The sequence below is a fragment of the Mauremys mutica genome, chromosome 1 (genome assembly GCF_020497125.1).
Source record: "Mauremys mutica isolate MM-2020 ecotype Southern chromosome 1, ASM2049712v1, whole genome shotgun sequence".
Lineage (NCBI taxonomy): Eukaryota > Metazoa > Chordata > Testudines > Geoemydidae > Mauremys > Mauremys mutica.
This window is the reverse complement of record NC_059072.1, coordinates 183196271-183220448: the sequence shown is the minus strand read 5'-3', so window position 1 is coordinate 183220448 and position 24178 is coordinate 183196271. Positions and strand designations below refer to the sequence as shown.

General features: G+C 42.7%; 1 long non-coding RNA gene across 1 annotated transcript in view; it reads left to right on the top strand.

Moving 5' to 3' along the window:
• LOC123363536 overlaps positions 1 to 16174 on the top strand; it is a 57329-nt gene extending 41155 nt beyond the window's left edge. Inside the window, exon 3 of the long non-coding RNA XR_006576816.1 lies at positions 16143 to 16174. This is a non-coding gene — a long non-coding RNA (uncharacterized LOC123363536). The remainder of the gene's footprint in view (positions 1 to 16142) is intronic.
• Positions 16175 to 24178: the final 8004 nt, after the last annotated feature.

The following is a 24178-nucleotide window of genomic DNA, read 5'->3' as shown; positions in this document are numbered from 1 at the left end:
TAAGGTTATAAATAGCAGCATTGTCATTCCCAAGTATTGAAAAATCCTGAGTCAAATCAAAAGGCTGTCTTAAAAACCATGAGATTTTTAAATGCAAAGTTATAGGTTATTTTGATTTACTTTCTGGTTTTTGAGCACTCTGGGCTTCATGTTTTCAAGCTTTTCTTCACAGTCATGAGGGCTATAAACTTGCTTTTTCAACTGAAATTCCAATTTAATCACATGACTCCAGGAGATGGGGTTTTAAGAAAAATATCAGCCTATTGTAAGATTTGTGATTAAAAATGTGAGAATTGGCAACACTGGCATAGGTGCAGACTGGTTCAGATTTATCAGAATTCACATTTATTCAAGGACTGGAAGTTCTTGGTTGAATTCAGGTTGGTTCTTGCCACATTTAAAAAAAAACATTTGATTTCTGCTTACGACTGTTAAAGTTTAAAAGGTTTAGGTGTTCAGGTAAAGTTTTTGAACATTTGGATACTTATCAAGAGCACAGAAACTTCACTCTCCATAAACACCTTGAGTATTCATTAGCTCCCTTTCCTGGCTGTCTGTGTTCCCCTGTCCCCCATCAATCTCACACTCCAAACCCTCCCTCCCTCAGACCCTTTCTACTTCCATGGGAAATTCCATCACAAGACCACACAAAACTTCCACTAGAGGTATTTATGAGCTGTGATCATATTCCCCCTGCATCTTCTCTTGTGTACACTTCATAAATATGGCTTCCTCACTCTCTCCTCAGATTTCATATCATCCAAACCTTCCATCATTTGCATTATGTATTTCATGGTACTTGTAAAAGGTAAAATGGCCTGAAAAAGGTGCACAGTGACCAACAGAAAAAGGAAGTAACAAAGCACAATTAAAATCATTACATATCCTGTCATAAACAGATAGTTAAGGGTTAAGGTCTGTTTTACCTGTAAAGGGTTAACATGCAGTACCTGGAGACCACCTGACCAGAGGACCAATCAGAGATAAGATTTTTTCAAATCTCTGTGGAGGGAAGCCTTTGTCTGTGTGAGAACTGTTTTTGGATCTAACAGAGGACAGTCATGTCTCCAAGTTCTCCTGGAGTAGTTTCTACTAATTAATAGTGAGTATTAATTAGAAAGGCGAATTAGTCTTATGATTTGATTTCTATATTTGCAATTGTGTGTTTGCTAAAGGAAATGCTTTATTCCTGTTTGCTGATATTGCTTTTACTGAGAAAAGGGGGAGAGGGGATTCTCTCCAGAGATTGATAAGGTTATACCCTATGAGTGTCCAGCTTGGGCTCAGAGATTCTGTAGTTTCTTTTTATTCTTTAATAAATTCTTTTCTATTAAGGACTTGTTGGTCTTTCCTTGGGTGGATTCTCAGGGAAAGGGGAGGGGGAGGTATCCCTCTGTAGTTGGATCCCGGTATCTCTCCTAGGAAAAGGGAGGGGGGGGGAGGAAGCAGGGGGAATGGTTTGTTTCTCCTGGGTGTAAGAACTCCATGGATTTGGGGCTCTTGGAATCCCCTAGGATTTTGGGGAAGGACTGTGTCTCAATCCACATTTCTTGATTGAGTGGTGGCAGCGAGAAGGAACCCCACCCTAAGGGTTAGGGTGGTGGCAGAATACATGCGGGTCCCCATCTTTGAACCCACAAGCTCAAAGTGGGGGTGAGATCCCATGACATGGTGGCAGCTTACTAGATCTAAACTAGGATTTTAGTTTAGAGGGAAACCAAGTCAGGTCCCCACATTGGAGCCCAACAGTTCCAAGTGGGGGTGAGACCTAGGACATGGTGGCATGCGGGTCCTCACTTTGAAACCGCCCAGTTTCAAGTGAGGGTAGACTCATGACATGGTGGCAGCGGAGTTTCGAACCCATTGTTACAAGGAGTTTTTTTCAGCTGGGCTACGCTGAAGGGAGCTATTCTCTTCTTCTATAGCAGTAAAGCAACCTTAGAGAAGAGGGAGTTTACAGTTTCAGCCAGGTTGGCTGGAGGGAATTACGTTTTCCAGCAGGCTTTGTTGGAAGCAGTTTTTCTTCTGTTTGCTTGGACAGGGAGCTTCAGGAAAAGGCAGTTTCAAGCAGTTTTCAGGGTTAGGAGTTTTTTTTCTCTGCTGGCTATGCTGAGGAAAAACTCTTCCCTAGAGGTGTGTCCTTCCTTTGTGATATCAGGTATCAATCAGGATTCCTTGGGTGGGGGGAGGTGCTCCTCGAAGCTCATCCCGTCCAACAGGGAAAACAGGTTTGGGGGTTGGAGAGAGAAACCCTCCAGCCAGGTTTTTTTCCCCTGTGTCTTTTAAAATCCTCTGGAGGCAAGGAACTCCCTGCTCAGAGAGTACTTAGCAATTGCAAGGGAGAGTTGCAGGGCAGGTTTCCACCTTCTTGGGAGCCAGGAGAGGGAGATTGTTTTTTGTTTTTCTTTTAAACATATTTTCAGCTGGGTTTAGCTGGGGGAAACAGTTTTTTTAGAAACCTTAGAAACTAAGGTTTTCTACGGGCTGTGTTAGAAAAGGATTTTTTTTTTCTTCTTCTTTTCTTTTTTTTTTCTTTTTTCTTTGTCTGCTTGAAAACAGCTAGAAAAGAGGTGTAAGTTTTTCTAACAGGCTTTGTTAGAAGGACCCCCACTGTGAGGTACTTAGCAAGTGCTAGAAACAGGACAAACCAGTTTTTTTGGTCTTCTCAGTATATCAGCAAACAGCAAGTACACATTTGCAAATGAAAAGGTTTTGTTTCTTTTCTATTTAGTCTCTCGGAAATAGAAAGGGTTAGGAATTGGGAAGCAAGCAACCCAATTCCCTGACTGCAGAGGGGTGTGGCCAGCACCAAAGAGCAACACCAGCAAGCCACACATAAAATTCACTGACTGCACAGGGGTGTGGCCAACACCAGAAGGCACTGTTCCCCATCCCAAGAAATTTCCCACCTACATGGCAGGTAAGGACACTGAGGCCTTCTTCAAAAAGGTTAAAAGGACCTGCCATGGGTACAGCATCCCTGAAGACCAGTACAAGGACTGGTCAGGAAAGAGGACTTTTGCTGTCTATTACAATTATTCCATCCCCATGCTATTGGGGGAAGACTTGGCCAACCATGTGCAGCTGGCCAAGAGGGGGGGAGTGGTCACCCGCGGCCAGGCCAAACAAGCAGGCACTCCCATCCCTGTTCCTGAGCCATCCACCAGGACCCTGTCTGTGTTACCAGAGACCCAGACAGAGGTGGTGGAACCGGATCCCATGCCAACAACTACAGCAGCCATAGTACATCCAGTCCCAGGACCAGAACTGGAAAAGCAACCAGCGGCAGAACCAGCGCCAGCACTGACGCCAGCGCTTGCAACTCCACCGCCAGGGGGCGCCAAAGGGCCTAAACTGGCATAAGCAGCAGACAACTCTACCCAAGAGGCTCAGCCAGAGCCTGAAATATCACCTTGTGCACCAGCGGAGAGCGGTTCACAGTCAATGGAAACAAACTCATCACCTACATCGCTCCCAGAGGAACTGGTGTCTCCCGCCTCAAGGGAACAGTTCCAGACAGAGCAGGAAGCCGATGACAGCCTTAAGAAAGCTTGGGCGGTGGCACGAAGCAACCCACCGCCTCTCAGCTCTTCTACCCAATTCCAGTTTGTTGTAAAACAAGGACTTTTATATAAGGACATTTTTTCTGGTGGACACCAGAAAGGCCACAATCCTCAAAAACAGTTGGTAGTTCCAACTAAGTACTGGTACAAGCTCGTAAGCTTGGGCCCTGACATCCCAGTGTGAATTCTGGGGTCAACAAAGCAATAACAGGTTAAAAACATTCCTTCCACTGGGAGGGGATGGGCAAGGACGTTGCCAAGTATGTCCGCTCAAATGCATACAAAGTGTTCTTCAGTGTCAAATATCTTGTTGTTTACATACTTAGTAGTATATGTAATAGTGCATGTGTTTTGTTTATCTGTTTATTTTACAGTTCTAGGAGGAAATCACCACCAGTAGTTCCCACTGTTGGCGATTTGGGGGGCGTGTCATAAACAGATAGTTAAGGGTTAAGGTCTGTTTTACCTGTAAAGGGTTAACATGCAGTACCTGGAGACCACCTGACCAGAGGACCAATCAGAGATAAGATTTTTTCAAATCTCTGTGGAGGGAAGCCTTTGTCTGTGTGAGAACTGTTTTTGGATCTAACAGAGGACAGTCATGTCTCCAAGTTCTCCTGGAGTAGTTTCTACTAATTAATAGTGAGTATTAATTAGAAAGGCGAATTAGTCTTATGATTTGATTTCTATATTTGCAATTGTGTGTTTGCTAAAGGAAATGCTTTATTCCTGTTTGCTGATATTGCTTTTACTGAGAAAAGGGGGAGAGGGGATTCTCTCCAGAGATTGATAAGGTTATACCCTATGAGTGTCCAGCTTGGGCTCAGAGATTCTGTAGTTTCTTTTTATTCTTTAATAAATTCTTTTCTATTAAGGACTTGTTGGTCTTTCCTTGGGTGGATTCTCAGGGAAAGGGGAGGGGGAGGTATCCCTCTGTAGTTGGATCCCGGTATCTCTCCTAGGAAAAGGGAGGGGGGGGAGGAAGCAGGGGGAATGGTTTGTTTCTCCTGGGTGTAAGAACTCCATGGATTTGGGGCTCTTGGAATCCCCTAGGATTTTGGGGAAGGACTGTGTCTCAATCCACATTTCTTGATTGAGTGGTGGCAGCGAGAAGGAACCCCACCCTAAGGGTTAGGGTGGTGGCAGAATACATGCGGGTCCCCATCTTTGAACCCACAAGCTCAAAGTGGGGGTGAGATCCCATGACATGGTGGCAGCTTACTAGATCTAAACTAGGATTTTAGTTTAGAGGGAAACCAAGTCAGGTCCCCACATTGGAGCCCAACAGTTCCAAGTGGGGGTGAGACCTAGGACATGGTGGCATGCGGGTCCTCACTTTGAAACCGCCCAGTTTCAAGTGAGGGTAGACTCATGACATATCCCATGAAAGTTAGTAGGGAAAGGGAGATGAGAGAGCAGACTGCATTAGAAATAAAAAGCTCCATAGAGTATGTGGCCACAAATAGTATTGGAAAGCCACAGAGATTTGGTAGCAGTTGGGATAAGGAGGAATGACCTCCACTCTTTTAGCATTCCCTGCTTCCAAATCAAAATAAAGTATGTATACTAAACTAAACCTACAGTTTGATTCAGCATGAAAGCATTTTGTTGAGTCCAATATCATGTAAGTTATTTAAATAACAAGTAGAGCAAATCCTGGATGGAAATGAAGTGCTAATGAAAGATGAGATTTTATGAGCCAAATGGCTTTACACCTTCCCCTAAGGCACTCATTCATGAGATATGGAAGGAGGGGGAAAAAAACAAAAAACTTTGGGCCAATTTTGTTTTTGATGTAATTCTATGAAATCAGCATATGTAAATTGTGAAGTTACACCGGGGATGAATTTAGACTGTTTTGATTAATAACAGAGAAGTGCTGTAGTGTTTATATATTTCTATAAACTTTCAGTAAAAATATAATTTGGCATTTTCTAATGGTATTTTTGAGCGAAAATAATGTTAAATTTAGAAAATGATTATACAAAATAAAATCCAACTTATAACAAAATATAGACTATAATAACACACAGTAAATACACATATATTCCAAGAGTCACTTGCATAAAAACAACCACTGTATATAAATGCATGGAAATGTTTGTGAATTATTAATAAGCAGTGCATAAAATATTCTGCAGTATTTTTATTTAAGGTAATGAAATCTAAAGACAGCATACTTGTCATTTATCCTTGAAGTCTGAGGTAAGTGCGATGATTTTGTGTTTTAGTGTTTACTCACAGGAGACTTCATTTACAATTTATTTTTTACATTCTTTATTATGATGTTGGGAAAAGTCAGTGCTTTGATCCAACACTGGTAGAATATTTCACATTTAGTTCTTTGTTGTGTTGATTCATGGCTAATTACTTATTATGACCCAGTTCAGGCAAAGCATGCCTATCAGAACATAACTAAATCAAATCCTATTTAAATCAATGGAACTTAATTTTATGTATGTGCTACTCAAGTGCTTTCATGACTCAGGGCCTGACTATATAGTACATTAGCTTGTATCGCTTCCATTTACATGTCACCTTTATTATATTAATTTGTTAATAAGCTCCAACTTTTGTAGGAATCCTGTTCATTAGAAAGCCTTGTGCATCCATTTGTCTTTTAAAAAAATAAAAAATAAACATTGATATTGAATTTCAATGAATAATATAGTATTCTCCACCCCACAAGTACTTCTCCAAAAGTGATGCTTACAAGAATATTATCAACACATCAGAAACACCTGCGAATATGGAAAACCAGTGGTTAGGGCACTAGCTGGGACTTGTGACCTGGATTCAGTTCCCCTCTCCACCAGAGACTTCCTAGGTGATCTTGGACAAGTTACTTGGTCTCTCTGTGCCTCATTTCCTATCTTTAAAATGAGGATGAGAACACTTCCCTACCTCACAGGGGTTGTAACGATAAATCCATTAAGGACCATCAGGTGCTCAGATACTGCAGTAATGGAGACAATATATGTACCTAATGTAGACAGAAAGTGCATCTCTTAAGGCTGATAGGCCTCATGATGTCATCCATCTGGATATTGTTTATTAGAGAAAGTAACTAATGAAATGAAAATTATCTGGCTTTTCAATTTTGCTTTCCCTCTTATCTTCCTCCCCATAACCAGGAAGTCAGATACTGGGAAAGATCCACAAATAGGATAGGCAGCTCATATAGATGAATTTTGTTTCCAATAGCTTTCAGATTTCAGATATACTAGCCAGAATACAAGTGACTGTAACTTTAGTTCTCAGACCTCTTTGTACCTGTTTTAGCCATTGGTTGGAAACATTCTATAGCATTTCCTCTTTGCTAAAACTACTGATTTGTAACTGGGATGCTGGCAGATCAGGTGCCAGCTCCTGCCAAGGTCCGAGGTTGCACTGACAAATGCAGAGCTGAAAACCAGTCTGGCTCATCTGCGGGTAGTTAAAATAGACTTTATGGAATTCTTTTAGGATGCTGCATGCATTAATCCTACTTATGATATCTTTATCCTATGCTCTAAGGTAATACTGCATATTTGCTCTATAATGGTAAAATGCTTGTTCTGAAACTATGTAACTCGCCAAATGGGCAAAAAACTTTACCTAATGCACAGTTCTGGATTCCTACAGAAGGTCCTGTCCATCAGGCAATTCAATACTATTGAATCCAATTGAACAACGACTTTGTCAATTGCTCCCCCACATCCACACATGGAGAGTAGGATTGCCAGGCATCCAGTTTTTTTATCAGAATGCCCAGTCAAAAAGGAACCTTGATGGCTCTGGTCAGCACCACTGACTGGGCTGCTAAAAGTCCAGTCAGGTGCGCAGCGGGGCTAAGGCAGGTTCCCAGCCTGCCCTGGCTCTGTGTGGCTCCTGGACATGGCTGACATATCTGACTCCTAGGCACAGGGCAGCCACAGGGGCTGCACGCGCTGCCCCTGCACTGGGCACTGGCTCCACAGCTCCCATTAGTGGGCACCACGGCGAATGGGAGCTGCAGAGCCGGCACCTGTGGGCGCGGTCAGTGTGCAGAGCCCCCTGGCCCCTCCGCCTAGGAGCCAGAGGGATATGTTAGCCACTTCCAGGAGCCGCCTGAGGTCAGTGCTGCCTGGCTGGAGCCTGCCCCCCCGAACTCCTACCCACAACCCCAACCCTCTGCCCCAGATGGGAACCCCCTCCCACACTCTAACTCCCTCCCAGAGCCTGCACCCCCTCCAACATCCCAGCCCCTGCCCCAGACAAACCCCATCCCGCAGCCTGCACCCCTCTGCCCCAATCCCAAGTCCCCTCCTGCATCTCAAACCCCTCATCCCCAGCCTCACCCTAGAGCCCACACCCCCAGCCAGATCCCACACCCCCTCTCATACCCTAAACCCCTGCTGCAGCCCTGAACCCCCTCCTGTACCCCAAACTCCTCATTCGCAGCCCCACACCAGAGCTCGCAACCCCAACCAGAGTCCTCACCCCATCCCACACCCCAACCCCCGTCCCAGCCAAGTGAAAGTGAGTGAGGGTAGGGAAGAGTGAGCGATTGAGCGAGGGGGGATGGACTGAGCAGGGGCAGAGCTGGGGCAGTGTCTTGGGGCAGGGTAAGGGTGTTCGGTTTTGTGTGATTAGAAAGTTGGCAACCCTAATTAAGAGGTTACATGCAGAAGTGCTTGTTCCATTAGCTTGGATTCTCGGGAGGTGAGGATAAAAATCCCTTACCAGAAGGAATCAGGGTATTTTATGCTGTTTGGAATCTGAGGGGCAAAGATTTCCCAAACTGCCTGGCTTGGGTTAGCCCAAAAGGACATCAAATCTTGCTTATTATAGCAGCTTCTACTACCTTTTGAATTTAAGATTATATCTCATTTGTGTGTATGTTTGACTGCTTTAACCTTGTAAATAACTGTAAATTCTTTTTGCTAGTTAATAAACCTTTAGGTGGTTTGTTACAGGATTGGCTACAAGTGCTGTCTTGGGTGTGAGATGTAAGGTGCAGTTTGATTTGGGGTAAGTGACTGGTCCTTTGGGACTGGGAGTAACCTGAATATTTTGTGATCTTTAGTGTAAGTGACCATCTATCACTAAGTACAGTTTGCCAGGATGGCAAGATAGACTGGAATGCCCAAGAGGACTGTCTGTGACTCCATGTCAAGCCTGTATAATGTCTGAGACGTTTACATTTGTTACTTGGTTGGTGAAATCTATGTATAGAACTCATATCCCATTTGGGATTTGTGCCCTGCTTCTTAATAATCTGCCCTGAGGTTGGTATTCTGGCTTGTGAGCCACTCTAGACGGCATGACGGTAACTTTATTTAACTTATTTAAACTTAATAGAAAAAGACATCTATATAATACTCTAGGTGCCCTAACACAATTATTAACACAGCAAAACCCCAGCAGTATTAAAATACTCATTTCAAACAGGAACTCAGCCACCCAGCCACCTCCAAAATAACTCCTTCCCACCCCTTTTCCTGTTATGGGAAGCCCTTTCCAAAACTCCAGTTTAACAGATTCCTGAAGCCTTTTACCACAGATGGCTTCATCTAGGCTTTAGGAGCCATAGTCAAGCACGGCAAAGCTGCTGTATGAATAGCATTTCCCAAAGGCATCCTGCAGAGCAGGCGGCACCCTGAGGCACTGAGGAGAGTAGGAGTGGCTCCACTGTTAAGTGGTGAAAAGTGCTATCTCTGACTCTGGCTTCAGACCACTAGCCAGTGCAAAAGAAGGGTGTGGCCCCACACCACCAGAGTTCATATGGAAGCTAATTTGCCATGTATCATTCTTCTGACAGGCACCAGATGCTCAGCCTAGGCCACCTTCTGTACCAGAAACCTATTGTTGCCATTTTACAAATTCCACACTGCTGCTCTAGCTCCCATGATTGTTCCATAGCCTTGAGCATTCCCATTACACCACTGTTTGCTCTGTTGTAAGTTTAATTTGATTAATTCCCAGTCCGTAGCATTCCATATAGAAATATAATACAACAGTTATTTCATCTATCCACAAATAGCATACAACCCAACACAGAAGGCCCATAATTACCAGCCACTAAAGAGTAAAAGGTTGCAGACAACCCTTTCAAATGTGGACTTTGCCACTGTCATCCACAACATGTCACACTTTTTACTCAGAGCAGCCCTTGAAGTCCGCCCAGCAGTTCCAACTAATGCAGAACACAGCTTCCTGGCTCCTGTGTGGCATAAGTGGGCTCAAACAAATGACATTTGTTTCACTCTACGGCATCATATCCCCCCCTCCAATATGCATAGATTTAATGCTTGATTGTGGCTGAGGCAGGGGATATGGAAAATCCTCTTTGTCCCGATCCTGAACCAGCTGTGCATCAGATTGCTTCTCCAACATAAGTCAGAGCAGCCTATGGTTGATCTAATTTACACTGGTGCCAATGGAGCCAATGAGGTGATATGGCAGCCAGGGATCACAAGGGATCAGGGAACCCCTGCCACACACAGTACTTCAGCAAGCAAGAGCGCTGAGATTGGCAAAGGAGCTGCTAGTCAAAATCTGATGTGATGGACAAAATCCAGGAAGCACATGGGACACTGGTTTGGACACATGTAAAGGATGTATGAGGGGGATCTGGTGAAGATAGCATGAAAAGAGAGGGTGGGGAAAAAACAAGGAAGAGATGGATAGATTGCATCAAAGAAGCTGATAAGCAGGTGGACCTTAGTGCTGTCTTGGACAGATATTTGCATGATGGACAGTTGACAGCACATGAGGAAGGAGGAGGTAGGAACTGCTCTGCTAGATATATATCATAGGACACTACACTGGTATGATCTCCCTGTGAAAGTCTATTCTTGTTTTAGGGTCATTTTACTGCTGACAGCATTGTGCAAAGCAGCCACACTACACATGGAACCTGGCTCTGTATGTCTGTATTTTAGGGAAAGTGATGGGTTGGTGTTGGAGAGAAACATGGGTGGTTTTAATTTAGTTATTTTCTCTTTCTTTTGGCTAGGGGTGAAGATATTGTTTGATTTGCTGATATATTTGTCGTTTGTATTTTTAACAGTTGTCAAAAGCACCTGGAGAATCAAAGAGGACGGTTTGTGTTTTCTTGATGGATATATGAATATATCAAAAGAATTAACAAAACAAATGATAAAATAGGCCTTTTGTTCTGAGCCTATGACTGATGGAACAAGTGTCCTTAACAACTATCATCTGATAAAGATTTAAGACTGCCTAATGCTTCCAGGCCTTCAGGTATTTGAGGATTCTGGGCATTCCAGAGATTAGGACCTAATGACTAGAAATAATAAGAGAGACTTGAGCAGATTTAGTATCATGCAAAATAAAAGCATTAAGTTCTAACAAGATGTAGACCTGAAAAATAAATAATCAATCCTGCTTTCCACATACACTATATAGTGAAAAAAGGTCAGAATTTACTCCCAGAAGATGGCAATTTGTTTTATTTTGAACACACAGGTTTTTTTCCCTAAATCCTATTGTCATTAATTAATTTTTAAAGTATATTAGGAAAAAAGAAATCCAAACAATGGAATAGACCCATTACTGGATGATATAGTACTTTTTTTTTAATAATTATGCAGAAAAGACAGGCATATTCAATACACATTTCTGTTCTGTATTTGGAAAGAAGCAGGATTTGTATCACGTTAGGAAGATGAAATACTTTTTGGTCCATTAGTAAGCAAGGAAGATGTTAAACAACAACTCTGAAGGATAAACATTTTTTAAATCCATACACCTCGTTAACTTGCACCTAAAAGTGAAAAAGAGCTGGTTGAGGAGATTTCTGGCCTGCTGATGTTAATTTTTAATAAAACTTGGAATACCAGGGAAATTACAGAAAAGTAAGAATGCTAATATTGTGCCAGTTTTCAAAAGGGCAAGTGGGATGACCTAAATAACTATCAGCCAGTAACCTGACACCACTCCCACGTAAAGTAATAGAAAAGCTGATAGGTGATTCAATTTATAAAGAATGAAAGGAAATATATATAATTAATGCCATTTAATATGGTGAATGGAAAATAAGGCTTGTTAAACAAGCCTCATTTCAATCTTTGATGAGATAACAAATTTGGTTGATCTGGATATAATATATTTAATCTTCTGTAAAGACACTTGATTAAGTACCACATGATGTTCTGATTAAAAAAGGAGTATATGCAAGCGTTCTGTTCTGGAACGCCTTGCGTAACTCAAATTTTGCATAAGTCGGAAATGTATACCCAACCATTATGCAAAACAAACACTCACAAAAAACCCTCCTATTTCTGGCTTACAGAACTTTTTCTGTAAGTGCGGATTTGCGTAAATTGGGTTTGCGTAACTCGGGGGACATCTGTACTATATAATATCAATAGAGCACACATTAGATGGATTAAAAGCTTGCTAACTGACAGATCTCAAAAAGGCATTGTCTATGGGGAATCATCATTAAATCAGGGTGTTTCTTGTGGGGTTAGGCAGGGATCAGTACTAGGTCTGATGTTATTCAACACTTTCATCACTGATGTGCAAGTCACTATAAAAATCACTGCTGATAGCATTTGCAGATGACACAAAGATTGATGGAGTGTTAAATTATGAGGGCAAGGCAGTGATACAGAGCAATCAGGATCACTTGGTAAACCAGTCCCATTCAAACAGAATATATTTATTACAGCCAAATGCAAAGTTATGCATCTAAGAACAAGGAATGCAAGCCATACCTTCAGAATGGGGGACTGTATCCTGGAAAGCAGATATTCCAAAAAAAGACGTGAAGGTCATAGTAGACAAGCAAGTGCACACAAACTTCCAGGGTGATGAGACTTAAAGAGTCAATCTGGTACTACATCAAAAATACTAATGAAGCCACCTCTCAGTACAGTGTATTAATACCTTAATGGAGAGAAAACACTAGGTACTAAAGGGGTCTTAAACCTAGAAGAGAAAGGGATAAAGAATCAGTAGCTGGAAGGAGAAGTCAGACAAATTCAAATTAGAAATTATGCACAAGTTTTTAATCATCAAGGGTGATTAACCACTGGAACAAACTACCAAGGGAAGTGGTGAATTCTCCATCTCAAGGCTGGATGCCTGACTGAAAAATATGCTTTAGTCAAACACTAAACACACTGGGCTAAGTAAAGGATAACTGGGTGAATGTAATGGCCTGTGATACAAAGGAGATCAGACTAAATGAACTAATGATCCCTTTTGGCCTTAAACTCTATGTATTTTGAAAAGATTTTAGCAAGAGAAATGAACCTCTCCTTCACAGCCTACTTTCTCCAGAAATGTCTGCTTACATATGTGGTTGAACATGCACTACATCTAATTAAATACTATATTAGAGACAGCACATAGTAAGGGATGGTATGGAGCCATCTCTCAGGGACAACTCTATAAAGCATTCAGCCTCAGTGAATGCCATTCAAGGTTCTCCAGTGCAGAGGAGAAGTGTTCCTGAGGCAACACTATTTATAAGATGTAGCCTACTATCCCCTGTGTACTGGTCTCATACTAACTTCTCTGTGGTGCCATGTATTCCTGGGAAAGCAGGGAGCAGTGCAGAGGCTGTAAGTCTTGTCGGCTGTTATGCAGACTGAACAAAAGCAGGATAATTCTGTGTGCCTTCCCTCCCATTGTGTTCACCCCTGTAAAGAGCAGACAGAATTTGTCACCATGCAGTTTCGCACATAAGAATTAAAATTACATTCATGTATATTTGTTGTTTTTAATTACAGCCTACTTTGGAAGTAAATTCCAAACAGGCCACACACACCAACACTGGGCTGATGGACATACATTCTGTACTGGATAATAATCCTAATTTTGAAGAAGTCCTTATCTAAAAGGTACAAATGCTAAAGGCTATCCTTCTCCTGCCAGTCTCTTTAAGACCTCTCAGTTTTCCCTAAACAGTTCTGGAACCTTCTCTTCTGTTCCAAGGGAAGTTGAAACTCAGGAATCGTCTTCATTGAAGGCTAAATCAGAACTGCTGCAATCAATGCAGAGGTGTCAATTTAGTGGGTCTGGTGAAGACGCAATAAGTTGATGGCAGAGTACTCTCCCATCAATTTCAGTACTCCGCCTCAACGAGAGGTGGAAGATGTGTCAACGGGAGAGTGCCTTCCGACGACATAGCAGTAAGTCAATGTAAACTACATTGACTTAAGCTACATACATTATGTAACTTAAGTTGCGTAATTTACACCGACTTACTCTGCAGTGTAGATAATACCTCAGGAGCAAGAAATTACCCAATCCTTCTGTATTTTTTTAAAATCCATGTCTTATTGGGTTACATGTCCAACAGTAACAGTGGAAGCAATAAGACTCAAATGCTCACAATATTTTGCAGATCCATTTCCCCAAATGTGCAGACCTGCAGAACAGCCCTCCAGCAATAAATAAAACACAGATCACTTACATAAAAGTTAAGGGTCCCTCATTAGGGATTTCACCTCCCAATCTCCTATATTTATTTTAGAGATGATCCAGCTTGAAAAATGTTGGATCCGCAATCCAAATTTATCCAAATTTTGGGGTGATCACATCTAGGGCTGAGATTCACACCCAACACTAAATTTCTTGTTGCCTTTTTTTCTGACTGTACATCCATCTTCTTCCGTTACCTTCCTATCATTCATTTTGCTATAGTATTTTTCATTTCCTTCTGTAAAGCAAGACACTTTCCTTTATTTGCAATGATTGTGGCTTCTCCCTTGGCCTTATTTTGTTACCCATTTCACATTTCCTTTTGGGTGGGTCTCAATTATTTCTTTGCCATTTCCCTCCTCCAGTTCTCTGGTACCTCATCTTCCTTGCTTCCCTCTTTCCCATGTTTCCAACCCAAAATCCAACAGCAGTTCCATTGTATCTCTCTTAACTACTCTATAGAGGGTCAACTCACTAGTGGCACACACCCTCTCATGGCTGGATGTGGTGTAGTAAACCATTCTTCTTTAGAACCCCCTGCCGATAGCTGCTCTGGTCTTGGGGTGATCTGCCTCTTTGTGTGATTTGGCCCTCAAGCCAGCTCACATTTTAGTTCCACTCCTTCCAGTGTAACAAAGTCCAAAATCCTTACAAAATGTCTTTGGCCTCTATTTTACTCTGGGCTCCATGATCTCTCACATCTTTTTCTCAGGCTTTTCATTTGTCCTTAGTCCCCTCTCAGAGGCCTCTCGCCACCTTCCCCAATGGCTGGTAGAAAATCTCAGGACTTCCCACTATACCAGGTTCCAGTCTAGGGCCCCTATAACATAACTCCCCCATTTGTCAGAGCTCACCTCTGGAGCCTTCTCTGTCATGTTGACTTGTCTCTCTCCTGGCCTCTTGCCACATTTTTTTCTACTCAGGAGAGAATCCTCTGGGTCAACTATCCCTCTGTGCTTCCTCTTCCACCCTTCTGATCTCATGTCTCTAACACCAAGAAAGGGACTTCAGTGTTCTTTCCCCTCTCTTCTTAAAGCCTTTTTCTACTCTTTACCTCCTTTGTTTATAGTCACCATCCAGCTCCTTCCCCACCTGGGCTTCATCTTTAATCAGACCTGGCCAACCCTCCATGTGCAGCCAGATGGGTTAACTGCCCTCTGATGCCCACATTAACCTTTTCCGAGAAAGGATGGGGTATATGCCCCCTTACATGTTCTATCTCAAATATGTATTCTCAGCTCCTTCTTCCCTTCAACTGTTATATTCTTCTTCTGTTCTCTTGTCTATTCTCTCCTCAAACTCTGTTTCCACTATATTATCCAGAGCAGTTAACTCTCTTCTAATCCTTTCTTCCCTCCTTTTGTATCTTTCTTTTTTCCTCCCTCTGTCTTTATCTATTCCTTTCTTTCTCTCTTCCTTTTCTTGCCACCAATTCCCTACTTTTCTTAAGTCCATCATTGTCTGAATCAGCCACTAGTTCTTCCTGGACTCATCTCAACTACTTAACTTTTGTTCGTACTGGGAACACTAAGTGGGACTATTACTATAATCCATTGTATTTTGCAGTATCTTCTTTCACTTTTTTAAAAAAAATAGGGATCTACTGGTCTCCTACATGTGCATGCTACACATAATGGAAACAATTATCACAATTTCACTCCCTTAGCACTAGTTGGGACTGGTTGCAAGCACTTTGGAGGAGAGGATTAGAATTCAAAATGATCTTGGCAAACTTGAGAATGGTCTAAAATAAATTGGATGAAATTCAATAAGGACAAATGCAAAATACTCCACTCAGAATGGAATAATCAATTGCACAAATACAAAATGGGAAATAACTGCCTAGGAAGCAGTACGACAGAAAAAGTTGCGGGGGCTATTGTGAGTCAAACTAATTATGAGTCAACAATGTAATATTGTTGCAAAAAGCATACATCATTCTGGGATGTATTAGCAGGAGTGTTGTAAGCAAAATACAAGAAGTAATTCTTCTACTCTACTCATCCCCGATAAGGCCTCAGATGGAATCCTGTGTCCAGTTCTGGGCACCACACTTCAGGTAAGATGTGGACAAATTGGAGAAAGTTCAGAGGAGAGCAACAAAAATGATCAAAGCTCTGGAAAACATAACCTAAGATTGAAAAAATTGATTTTGTTTAGTCTACAGAAAAGACACCTGAGAGGAGATATGAAAACAGTCTTCAAGGTACGTAAAAGGTTATTATAAAAAAAAGGGTGATAAATTGTTCTCCTTAACCACTGAGGACAAGACAAAAAGTAATGGGCTTAAATTGTAGCAAGGGAGATTTAGGTCATAGAGTTAGGAAGCTTTTCCTAATGTAAGGGTAGTTAAGCACTGGAACAAATTACCTAGGGAGATTGTGGAATCTCCATCACTGTAGGTTTTTTAAGAACAGGTAAGAAAAACAGGCATGATCTAGATAATACTTAGCCCTTTTTCAGTGCAGGGGATTGGAATAAATGACCTTTCCAGTCCTATATTTCTATGATTCTATGAACTGCACTGATTTGAGCATTACCACTTGCTTGGTCTTCAGAAAGTTACTCTCTCTTGACAGGGAACATCAATTATCAGTTTAATTTTTCAAAAGACATTTTGCTGGGTACCTTTTTAACATTAGAGAATTAATTCTCCAAACTGGAAGACCACAGAGAAAGGAGAGAAAGATAGATTTGTTTTTTATGCTATGCCTCTTCCAATGGTGTTGTAGCTACTCTGTTCCACTAGCTACTCTGTTCCTGTAGCTGCTGAGACTGAGACACAGAATACAGTCTGACTAGATTAAATCTTATTCATACATTCTTTTGTTGTAAATTAGATTAGTCACTGAATGCCAGACATCTTTTCTATTCATAGAACTAGAATCGGAGGTTAAATATCCAATGGACACATGTGCCAACTTTGGTACCATGGAAGCTTTTAATGGTGACTAAACGTAGCTTTTAGGATAAAAAGTGGGTAATAAATTATGAAAATAAACACAGCTGGTGTAATCTATACTGGCTACATTTCCCATCTCAGTCTCTGCAGCTGGTCCCTGTCACATAATCAGAGAGTGGCACTGTACTTTGTTCTGGAGGATGCGTGGCAAATTTAAATTTCCTACTAAAGCTTAACCCTTCATATTGCAGCACACCTCCAAGAATGCAACATGCCAGGATGAAGTCATCTGAACAAAGGACAGATCCCATAGGCCACTCATTCATTTTTCTACATTTTTCTGATTAACTTAAGCCATTTTCACTTGCTTAAAATTAGTGTTCCTTCATCTTGCTTAAAAGTGAGCAGGAGCTCAGAAAACTTGATTGTCATGTTAGTACCCCTGTGATTTAGCTGATTGCTGAAAGAAAAGAGCTGCTTCCTGCTTTGCTTGAACAGAGACAATAATGAGTGACGGATGAAAACAATAAAACAGATGTAAGGAAATCATCACAGGAGAAAGACAAGGAAAAAGATTTAATGAGACAGAACTGATAAGTAAATTAATTATTTGAGAGTCCACTCAGACATGACCTGCTTCGTTATCTCTCATTAAGCCTTGACCCTGATTAGGCTTGCCCTGTTGCGCTAGATGTCCCCACAACTCCATTTTCATACTGAAGTTATGGAACAGATGAATTTCAAGGAGTTGTCTTCAGGGGCGGCTCTACACATTTCGCTGCCCCAAGCACGGCGGCATGCCGCGGGAGGCGCTCTGCCGGTCGCCGGTCCCGCGGCTCCTGTGGACCTCCTGCAGGCGTACCTGCGGAGGGTCCGCTGGTCCCGCGGCTCCACCGAAGCTGGAGGTCCACCGGAGTCGCGGGACCAGCGGCAGAGCGCCCCCCGCAGCATGCCACCCCAAGCATGCACTAGGCGTGCTGGGGCCTGGAGCCGCCCCTGGTTGTCTCTCCCCCCGCTCTCTCATTTCTCATTGTTGCACATCAATACTTTACTGCCATTTCAATCCATCCACAGTGGTAACTTATAATAGCGGAATCCAGCTTTGCCCAATAGAAGATCACCTAATGAAAAATAGACTCATGTTCCATCAAAACAGAAATATTCAGCTGAGATTTAAACTATTGTTAATGCAAACTATCTACTTGAACAAAAACAACAAAATCTATCCAAATGCACTCAATGGGCCAAATTCAGCCAGTACCTGAGAATAGACACAGCCAACAGAAGGGGGAATATTCTGCATCCAAAAATGGATGTTCACATTCTGCAGTTCCTCAGTGACCAGAACTCCCTCAGAAGCTTTCACATGCTCTTGTGGAATGATACCAGAGTGTTTCTTATATTGTAGAAAATCATCAGATTATACAGCCAAAACAGAGAGATCATTGCCCAAGAGACGCATGCATGTGAATGGTATGCTGTTATGGGTACCTTGCCTATGGGCACAGTAGCAGGAGTCAAAATGGAGAGAGACTGGTGGTGGTGCTCTTTCAATCTCCATCTACAAAACATGCCTACTCACTTAAAATTGCAAAAAATAAGACACCAATCCTATTAGATTGAAAAGCTGCACAAAATACAATGAGTATGCTCCCTGAATTTGGATTGCCCCCATTGTGGTTCAAACACGACCATGAGCTCAAATATGGTCCTCGGGTTTGGCTTTCACTTGGTGTGGCTTGAATGCTCCACTATCAATTTGGGCTTGGCTCGGCTCCCTCTCAGTTGGGCTCAGATGCCCTTCTGGGCTCCAGTAGGATATTTGGGATTGGTACCTTCTTGACTGGGGAAAAAAGTGACTGTATTCTCCCAAACACCACCAGCTAATGGTGCCAATATGAATTGTCATTCACAGTAGATTATGCAAATCTTCATAATATGATCCTCATTCTTCTTTCCAAAATGAAATAGTTAGCAACGTTGGCATTTAAAGTATCATCACTGGACATCCAAATTAACACCTGATTTTAATGAATGCAGCAGTTCACACTTCTGAGCTACTGTTTCAGGCTCTCTGCAGACACACACAAACATCACTGTATCTTCTATAGTCCGTTCACATTCTCCAAGGATTTTTTTTTGCAGCCATAATGGCTAGAGACTTTCATTAAAAAAAAAGGATGGGGCACTAGACAACTTTGAAGAGAAGCAGGTATGCAATAATGCCACATAATGCACTAATTCAAGCTGTATGAAGGCAAATTATATGAGTTTGTAATGTTCTATAGCCAGAACATGAGGTGGTCTTACCTAAAAATGCTCTGAATAAATTAGAATAGATTTATTAAACTAATGTCTCCATCTAGCATAACTCCCTGTTTATTTACAGTCTCCAGATTATCAGATTCTAGAGTCAAATCCCAACTCTGCCACTGACTGGCCATGTGGCCTTGTGAAAGTTACTTATTTTTTTCTTGGCTTGATGAAACCTTTCTGGCACAAGTGAAGTACAGATTGCTCATAGGCTCTTCCTCTGGAAAGGAGATACCAGCCTTGAGCTTCTCTGTCTTTTATGGAAAGAGCATAGCAAGCTTATCACATAAATCATGTGAAGGAACTGCTAGTACTCTGCTAGTACTGTGCACTACTTACAAAAATCCAGTTGCATGGTAGTTTGTGGCGGCCATGGCCTCTATCATAGTTCAGCTGTAGGCTCAGTTATGAAATTCAGACTCCAGGCAACTTTCCTGCCATCTTCTTTTGAGCTTACCGCATAAACCCTTGATATCATCTATCTACTGTGGTCTCTAGGCTGTGGTGAGGGCCTCCCTCTCTGACAGCTTTTTCCAAATTCTCATGCTGTGGCATGGGCAGCCATTCTACATCCTTTGTGGAGGCAGAAATTCACCCAGAAATCACTCCAACACTCCTATCAGCAAACAATCAAATATGTGTTTTTCATCTGTGAAATGCCTATGTGGACAACAACATTAATAAAGACAACACTAACAATTCAAATGATCCGAATACCCCTCTCTCTGCTGGTCTAGTTTCTAGAACAATGCACTAGCTATTGCCATGGTTATAGGTATGGCTTGGCTTAATATGAGAATTTGCTCCCATTCTTTGGATATAGTAAACCTTACAATTCTGTATCATTTTCCCTATCCAGAAAAGAAACATTAGATTAGGTTTACTGGTCATCCATCATAACCATAATGCTCTAACAGGGCCTAATCACCTTCTCCTGCACAGCCACTATTTCAGTTTTGAATAGCGGTTGTGAAAGATGCTTTTGTATGGAGCTCTCTTCAGTTATATACTCATTGTAAACTGTAGAGAAGAGACTCTCTGCTTAGAAGGATCCTTTGGTACTTGAGTTTACAGAGAAATTGCTTTTTCCCATGCACTCTTTTCAACAGACAGATGGTTGGCAATTTTAAAGTATTCATTCCATTATGCTGAGTGTCTTGTATACTGATCTTACAGTGGGTCTCTCCTTCACTGGGGGGCCAGGAGTCACAAACAATCGTTCACTAACAAACCTGTTGTTTATAAGCCTTTAGCAAATATGCAACTGATTTTCATTATGATAATATGCCATTTTGTTTCACTGTCAGGCATCCTTTCCCTACAAATATAGTACATATAAAACAAGTGTCCTCCAGCATTTAGCAGAGACATAAGGAAGGGAACAGCAGGAAAAATAAGAAAAGAAACATTAAAAAGATAAAACATGAAATGACTATTCCTTAAAATGGAAGCATATTATTGAATCTGTGCTGGTCTGTTGTGATTGGTTACATGGTATATTTTCCATTCCTTGATTGGATAAGGATAACTCATACGGATACATTAAAACATTTAAGCATGTGAATAATCCCACTGATTTCCTGGGACAACTCTCTTACGGCTTGTCTACATTACTGGCTGGATCGATGGGCAGCAATTGATCCAGAGGGCATCCAGTCTAGACATGATAAATCGACTGCCGAGCTCTCTCCCGTTGACTCCTGTACTCCACCAGGGCAAGAGGCTCAGGCGGAGTCGATGGGGGAGCATCAGCTGTTGATTTACCACAGTGAAGACACTGCGGTAAGTAGATCCAAGGACGTTGCCTCCAGCAACGTTATTCACGTAGCTGAAGTTGCGTAACTTAGATCAAACCCTTCCCCCCGCCCCAGTCTAGACCAGGCCTTACTTAAGTATTTTGATGTATTGGGGCTACAATCAGGAAGGTTTGAAGAAGTCACTGCAGTTTTGACACTCTCAGTAGCAGTTTTGGAAGTGGCCAGGGGTTAGGCTAAACAATCAGTGGTGGCACGTCATTTCTTTGGTGGTCCCATTAGCTTCTGCAAAATATACGCTATTTTAAATAATTCAGATCAAAGTTTTCAGACTTTAATGCCCAACATTAGATACCTAAATCTTTATTTGGACACCGTGACAGAGGACTAGCTGTAGCACCCTGGTCACTTTGGTAATTGCATAACAGAGAAGATTACATTTTACTGTGAGGCAATTAACCTGTTATGTTGACACTTGGGGTGAATGATTGGACTAAAGATATATAAAAGGCAGAAACATGAAGAAAGGGGGAGTTTAGTGAATGAGCTGGGTGTGATAGAGAAAGGTGGATGGAAGGCTCCTCCTGACACATTCCTGTACTATGTTCTGCAAAGCTGGGAATCTAAAGATTAAAGATACACATGGGGAAAAGAAACTGACTGTGGGTGTATTGTGAGTAAGAGACAATCCAAACAGGCCAGACAGAGTGACCAACTGGGTAGCTGAGAGAGTGTCCTGTGACAGACTCCCAAACACTAACCGGAGCACGAGGGTCGTCTAGAATAGAAATAAGTTCTAGCTAACTTTTTTTTTAAGTTAAGTTATTTTTTGCCTTCTGTATCTGCCCAGCATTTCCCAGTTCACTAAAATAGGCACTATTCTGTGACTATTACCATGAGAGGATTCATTACAACACATGAAACCCATTGGATCTTTGATGGCACAGAAAGAAGTATTCTGAAATAATTTCAACAAACCCATATCTTTCAAATGTCCCTCACTTTGAGGCATCACTCATTTGAGACTCAAATTTACCTTCATTCCATATAAATATGATGTCCTTTCATATTCACTCTTGAAAATTATTTTGATCACAAATAATTAATTCTGAAGATGTTATAGTTATTTACACTAAAGGAATAATCTCACAGTATCTTTGGTTTCCAGCACAATTTGTTTTCATGTCTCTCATTTGGGTCTGTGTCAGACATGTGGGGCCTTGGTTGAGAGATGGAGTGTGTAAGGGTCCGGGTGAGGGTCCCCTTGTCAGGCGAGGGGTCGCTCTTCGACTTCGGGGCACCTGGGAACCAGGCCGCCTCACTACAGGAGGCTGAGTAGTAGTGTAGTCACAAAGTCCACGCCCTAGATCAGGGCGGGGCAACAGGCAGTAGTCCTGGGCTCAGAACCTCAGACAGGGGCTGAGCAAACAAACAGTACTTTAATCCCCAGCCCTAGATCAGGGCAGGGCAACAGGCAGTAGTCCGGGGCTCAGACCCTCAGGCAGGGCTGAGCAGCAGTTCAAGTTTGTAAGCCCAAGCCCTAGCTTAGGGCGGGGCAGCAACAAGTACAGGGCTCAGACCCTCAGGCAGGGCTGAGCAGCAGTTCAAGTTTGTAAACCCAAGCCCTAGCTTAGGGCGGGGCAGCAACAAGTACAGGGCTCAGACCCTCAGGCAGGGCTGAGCAGCAGTTCAAGTTTGTAAGCCCCAAGCCCTTAGCTCAGGGCGGGGCAGCAACAAGTACAGGGCTCAGGTCCTCAGTCAGGAGCTGAGCAAACAGCAGGTAACTCCAGACTTTTGGGTCTGGGTGCTGGTGTGAGGGGGAGACTGCCACCCGTGAGTGGGGTGGCAGGGGGGACACAGGCCCACCCACTCCACTGTGTCCCAGCCCAGGGTCCTAGCAGCGGCGTGGATCTGCTGCAGTCAGTGGGGATCCTGGCCGCAACACACTGACATAGGCTCAGGGTCGGCGGCAGCCAGACTGGGGTCGGCTATCCCCGGGCCACTTCCAATCTCCCCCTCCAGTGGTACCTGTGTCGTTGTGGCTTCAGCAGGGGGGTCCACCAGCATGGGCTCCTCAGGAGACGGGTGCACGGGTGGGCTCGACTCCTCCTCTGGGTACCGGGCTTGGGGCAGGCTCGGCCAGTCCTCCTCAGGGTACCGGGCTCGGGGCAGGCTCGGCCAGTCCTCCTCAGGGTACCGGGCTCGGGGCAGGCTTGGTTCAGCAGGAGCTCGGGCACCAGCGTCTGTCCTCTCCAGCGGCCGGGCTGCAACTGAGCGCTGGGGCCGGGCCTTTATACTTCCTGTCCCGCCCCTTGACTTCTGGGGGGCGGGGACAGGTGGCGGCGGCTCTGCCCACTGAGGCTGCCGTTCTGGCTCGTCCCTCTCAGGTGCGGCTGGGAACCAGGCCGCCTCACTACAGAGTGATACAACCAAGTGGCAGAGAATTTCACAGATGGGAAATAATTTTAAAAAGGTTAGTTAAGGCTTATTCTCCTATAGCCTGGTTTGAGGGGGTTGCGGGGCAGGGCACACAGGAGTAAAATTTGTTGCTTAATCAATTTTGAATTGAGCATAGTATTTTTTTTCTTAACATCAGGAACCATATCTGAGATACATTTTCCAACTGGTTTCAAAGAATTCAGAGATTTAGATCTCAATATAAAACTCCAAACAGGGTCTCCAGTTGCAATATTTGAGAGGTAAACTAGTATTTCACATTCAGCCTCTTTCGTCAGAATCACTTTATCCATACCATTTGTATGGATGAGTATGGGCAGTTACAGGCAATTACTTTGGCCTAGAGACATGGTAAACTGCCAACACAAAATACCTCTCAAGTTTCACAAACTGTATACCTTAGTATTTAACACAGTAAGTATAAAATCAATGACCACTGCTGTCAATGAAGTCTCTAACATTCTAAATAATTTAAAATATGAACTGTATGGTACACAATTATTTCTATCAGCAGTAAGATTGATTTCACCTACAAGTATCTTTGGAGGAATAGTTTATTTGCCACGGTTTCGGGTCAAACAACTCTATTAACGAATTTGCCAAATAGTTGCAAACAAAATAACGTTTTGGGCTACATTCACAGAAAGACTTAGGACTATTTGCAAAACAAGAGTAGCAGCAGATTGTGGTGGTGGTCTTCTATTAATAGTCCACTGGTGAGGGACACATAAATAAAATACTTGAATAGTCATTGGGTGAGACACAGAGGA